Source organism: Odocoileus virginianus, chromosome 4 (assembly GCF_023699985.2).
Source record: "Odocoileus virginianus isolate 20LAN1187 ecotype Illinois chromosome 4, Ovbor_1.2, whole genome shotgun sequence".
NCBI lineage: Eukaryota > Metazoa > Chordata > Mammalia > Artiodactyla > Cervidae > Odocoileus > Odocoileus virginianus.
Window position 1 is genome coordinate 27683436 of NC_069677.1, and position 5931 is coordinate 27689366.

Sequence of the window (5931 nt, forward strand, 5' to 3'; positions counted from 1 at the left end):
CACCCACCTGGTTGCTCAAACCAAAACCTTTGAGTTGTCTTCATCACTTATATCTAATCCATTAACAAATATTATTAATTCAGCTTCTAAGATATAAATCGTTTCACTTCTCTACACTAGATTATAAAGAGCAAGGGGGAGAAAGGTTCAAATTGAAGAGGTAGGTGGGGCTGGTCATGAATGGCCTTATAGGTCATGGCAAGTAGTCTGAATTTTGTTCCAAATATAATGAGAAACTATTGGATTACCCTAATTATTGTGTGGAGAAATAATTATGAGAGGGTCCAGAAATGGGAACATGGGGAAAACAGTGGGCTACACAGACTTAGTCTACAATGGTGGTTAATGCTGTGTAGTAAATTTAGTAAAAATTTAATAATACTTGGCATATATTCTAAAGATTGAGTCAACAGAACCTTCTGAATATGGGGAGCATAAATGAAAGAGAATGGTAATGCACACAATCTAGGTGTTTTAACCCTACATCTGGTTGAAAAGAGAAGCCATTTAATAAGAATGAAGAGGGCGTAGAAGAATAAGCTTGGTGGTGTAGGTGTAGCAAGAGTAGGACATGTAGGATTAAGAATTCTGTTGCCATATCTCAAGTGATTAAATAAGCAGTTGAATATATGACTGCAGTTCAAAAAAGTTGGAGCTATAAATTTAGAAATCATCAGGATATTTGTGGTATATAAAGCCACATGAATAGGTGAAATTACCAAGAGGAAATTCCTATTTACAACTACATAAGAGAAAGCCAAAAGAAAGAGTTGGCAAAGGAGATTGAGGATAATAGATGGAAATTTAGGGAACTGTGGTATCTGGAAATCTAAGAGTTTCAAGGAGGACAGAGATGTTAATAAAAGCTGAGAGCTGCTGCTGCTGCTAAGTCACTTCAATCATGTCCGACTCTGTGCGACTCCATAGATGGCAGACTACAAGGCTCCTCCATCCCTGGGATTCTGCAGGCGAGAACACTGGAGTGGGTTGCCATTTCCTTCTCCAGTGCATGAAAGTGAAAAGTGAAGTCATTCAGTTGTGTCCAACTCTTCAAGACCCCATGGACTTCAGCCTACCAGGCTCCTCTGTCCATGGGATTTTCCAGGCAAGAGTACTGGAGTGGGTCACCATTGCCTTCTCCAAAAGCTGAGAGAGAAAGTAAAATAAAGTCAGAACTGAACATTGGTTTGGTAAGATGGAAGGGGTTGGTGACCTCGGGAAAGGAGACTACAGTGGAGTGATAGAGAAAAATACTCCTTTGCACGACTTACAAACAGAATGGGTGGTAGGAAACAGAAGCATCAATAATACACAGCTCCTGCTTTACAGCCTTGCAGCTCTTGGTAATATCTGGATCAGCAATTCTAAGGAACCCACCATTATGGGTAAAAAAGAAGACCCATATCAATATTATCATCATCAACAACGTGGACTCTGACTAGTCTACCACCACTGGACATCTAACCTGCAAGTGTGGGGGTGTTGATAAGAGAACCATGAGAAGTTTGAGAAGGCAGCAGCAGAGATGGGCAAAGGCCTTTTCAAGTATGCCTGGGTGCTGGACAAAATGAAGGCAGAAAGAGAGTGTGGCTTCACCATGAAATCTCACTATGGAAGTCTGAGACAACCAAATACTACATCACCATCATTGATGCCCCAGGCACTTTATCAAGAACATGATCACTGGCTCATCCCAGGTGACTGTGCTGTGGTCATTGTGGCCAGCAACATGGGCACATGTGAAGCAGCCCTCTTGAAGAATAGGCAGATCTACAAAGAACATGGCCTACACACTGGGTGTTAAGCCACTCATCATGGCTGTCAACAAGATGGATTCCACCAAGCCCACCCACAGTGCTGCATACTTCCACAAGATCACCAAGGATGTGAGAGCGTACATCAAGAGGATCAGCTATAATTCGGCTGCCATGGCCTTTGTGCCCATCTCACATCTCACGGCTAGCATAGTCCAGCATCCACATACCCATGTTCAAGAGCTGGAAGGTCAACAGGAAGGAGGGAAATGCCACAGGGATGACTCTCCTGGAGGCTCTGGACTCCATTCTCCCACCTTCTCAACTGGTCAATGAGCCCCTGAGGCTGCCTCTGTAAGATATGCACATGATTGGAAATATTGGCCCTGTGTCTGTGGACTTTCTGGAGACTAGCTTCCTGAAACTTGGAATGGAGGTCACCTTTGCCCCACCAATCTCACCTCAGACATCAAGGCTGTGTAGATGAACCAGGAGACCCTGCCTGAGGCCCTTCTGGATGACAGGTGGACTTTAGTGTGAAGAATTTATCTGTCAAGGACATTCATCTTGGAAATATGGCTGGAATGACCCCTCTCCCACCAGGTGGAGGCTGGTAGCTTTATGACACAAGTGACTGTCCTGACACAATAGTTGGAAGATCCACACCATTTCCCAATCAGCCCACATCTTCTGCAAGCTTGCTGAGCGGAGGGAAAAGATTGATGCTCAAGCAAGAAACTGGAGGACAACCCCAAGACCCTGAAGTCAGGACATTGTGCAGATAGGCAGATAGTCCCCAGCAAGGGACATATGTGTGGAGATGTTCTCTGAGTACCCACCTCTAGGCCATTGTGATGTGTGGGACATGAGACAAATAGTGGCCACTGGAGTCATCAAGGCTGTGGATAAGAAGTGTCATCCTCAGCAGGCAAGGTCGCCAAGTCAGCAGTAAAGGCCAGAAAGAAATGAAGTATGTCCCCTGAAGTTTCCTCAGCAACCTCACTACAAAATTATTTAATACTCTATGCATTCACTGAGTAAGATTAATAAAAATTAATTAGTTGTCAAAAAAATAGACCACTTCTTTGCATGTGGCTGCCCAGTTTTCTCAGCACCATTTATTGAAGAGACAATGCTTGCCCTCTTGAATGATCTTGCCTATTTTGTCATAAATTAATTCCTCTTTAAATATTACATACCATTTAAATTTGCTGAGAAAGCAGAACTTAAATGCTCTCACTTCCTTTCCCGGATAAAAGATAAATATGTTAGGAGATGGACATGTTAATTAATTAGATGGCTGAAAATTCTTTTACTACATATATGCATATCAAATCACCACAATGCACACTTTAAATATCTTACAGTTTTACATGGCAACTATATTTCAACGAAGCTGATATTAAAGAATCAACAACTCTTGTGGAGAGTTTTGCTATAAAGGGGGGCAGAGAAATAAGGCAGGGGTAGAGGAACACATGAAGTTAGAGAAGATTTTACTTTTAAGATGGGATTATTACATAATACCCTAAGTAGAAAAGAGAAGACTGGCTTCTGTTTACAAGGAGATAACCTGACCTCAGGAAGGATAAAGACACCTTATCCTTGTGCATAAATGGGAAGAAAGAGTATGTTGGATATAAATCTACAAATTTGGCTGATAGATTTTCATAACGGAAAGATGAATTGTTTCTCTTTTGTGAATTGTGTTGAAAGTGAGAAGAGAAAAGGGGCTACTGGTACTCTGAGGAAAGAGAAGGTGGACCAGAGATTAACAAGCTATTGCCAGGCAGTATTGTATCTACCTGATGTCTCTGAACATACTTTTAAGTAGAAACAAATCAATTCATAAATGTGTTTTCCTCCACTACATGCAGGGATCATATTGTATATATTTTATTTTGATTACTTACATACTGTTTATCTCCTCAACTAGATTATAATCTTTAAAATATATAACTGCTGTCTCTACTTCTAAGACCTTCATTCACACTATCTGGCATGTAGTTGGTATTTCATTAATATGTGTTGACTGAATAATTCAGTATCCACAAGTATTCAAAATATGCTTAAAATTTAACTCATTTTTATCTCACCCTTAACTCTTCCATGTACATATCTGTTCCTCTACTTTTTATTATATCACAGCTTATCCAACTAATTTCCCAATCCAGACATTTGGAAATCATCCTCTGACCTCCCTCATTTCATTCTCCATGACCCAACAATCAAATTCAGTCAACTCTGCCATTTAAATATTTCTTGGAGCTATTCAGTGTTCTCTTTCCTGTAGCCAATTTTCTGGTCAGGTCACCATCACCTCACCTGGATTACTGGAAAAGCATCATACTAGCTCTCCCAACTTTCATTATATCCTCGGGTCCATTCTCTACATCTTTGAAACAGTATAAATCTTACTATGTCCTCCACAACATTAAACTTTTCATTGACTCTTCAGCAAAGTCTTCAGGATAAAATTCTCTTTTTTATGATTTATGACATTTTCTTAATCTGGCCTAGAACTCTAGTTGGCAAATTAAACTAAGTTCAATTCTCTAACTAATTAGCCAATCTCTATCAGCTCTTGGGTCTCTTTATGTACTTTTCCCTCCACCTGGAATAGTCTCTTCACTATCCACTTCTATTCATCCTTTCTTTCTCAATTTAGAAGTTACTTCCTCTCAGCAGTCTTCCTTCAATGATGGCATTAGTTAGGTACTCCACCTAAATGCTTCCAAAGCTTCTATGTATGTTGTAGTTCTGTAAACTTCCTTTGCAGCATTGCTTTTATCCCAAACCCAGAAGTAACAGATGTTTACAGGGTAGAGTCTTATGGTTCTTGTAATGAATGTATCCCTCTATTCCTCTCCATAGTCCCTTAGAAATAAAGAACAAAAAAATGAAGGGGAAAATAGATGCCTATTTGCTGAAGGAAAAGAAACATTTCTACCAGAATGCCTCCAGAAGTGGCAAGACAGGTCTGAGCAGTTTTGTGATCATGGGCTAATGAAAAAAAAATGATGAGCACAATCCCTGTGTTGCCTTTTTTTTTCAAACTTAAATTAGAATTTTATAAATAAATTTCTCAGACAATTTGTAATCTTGGAACTGCTTGATATTATTTTGTTCTCCTTAGGAGTGAATCTCAAAGTATTTGTGTTTTGAACTTCTCTTGGGCGTTTTTTATAACTAGTATTCATTTAAAATACTTAAGCAAATACTTGGGAAAGTGAGAAGTATAATTTTCATCTCTTCATGATTACTTCACAAGCATTATAGTAAGTTACAGGAAGTAAGAAGATAAATCATTCTAAAAAGTCAAAGTAGCATGACTTGTAGCAAAAGATCTGATTAATTTTAAGTTAACAAACACAAACTAACTACTACAATTTCTGCAGCAAACCAAATCACATGCCTAGATTTAGAAGAAAAACTTACCAGTTTTCCCATTTGTGCCAAATATTTTGGCTATGAATGTTCAAGACAGAGGCAGAATGATCCCATGATGGCTTCTAGTCATATTCAAAAGGTATAGGAATAGATGAGATGAAAGAAAGCAAAAAGGGGCCTCATGGATAAAATCAAAGCCTAAATTGAAATTACATGGCATTTAACCACATCTCATCCTCTATCTAAAATGTCACTATGAGTCTAATAATTTTTAAAGTAGCTTATGATTTTCTTAGGGTATATAAGCTATTATATGAAACATATTATACAAAGATAAGCACAACATGGAGGGTTTGTCATCTTCATGAGACAAGCACACAGTCATTATATTTTAATCTACTCATTAGTAGACAGAAAACAAAATAGCCGCTCGTGGAATTAATCTGTTAAATAAAGCCTTACAAAAAATATCACTCTGAGAAACTGTATATATGGTTGATCCTTTTGACCTCTATACATTGTTAAATATTGCGTTATCTTTGGCAGTGTTTATTCCCGTTGTAGTTGCTTGTATTTTCACCATTAAATCATTAATTGCAAATCCCTGAGCTCAAGAAATTCTCTTGAGAAATAGTGTGTACCAAGTTATAAGCACACTGTGTCTCAAGTCAGGATGATTAAAGCTCACATTTTAAAAATATTTCTACAGAAGTACATTCCATCAAGACAATTAAGATAGGATTGCCAGATTTAACACATAAAAATGCAAGATATCACTTAACATGGA

At 38.6% G+C, this 5931-nt stretch overlaps 1 pseudogene; it reads left to right on the forward strand.

The window, feature by feature from the left end:
• The first annotated feature begins 1525 nt into the window (after positions 1 to 1525).
• Positions 1526 to 2112, forward strand: LOC110153057 (elongation factor 1-alpha pseudogene; annotated as a pseudogene).
• The last annotated feature ends 3819 nt before the right edge of the window (positions 2113 to 5931 follow it).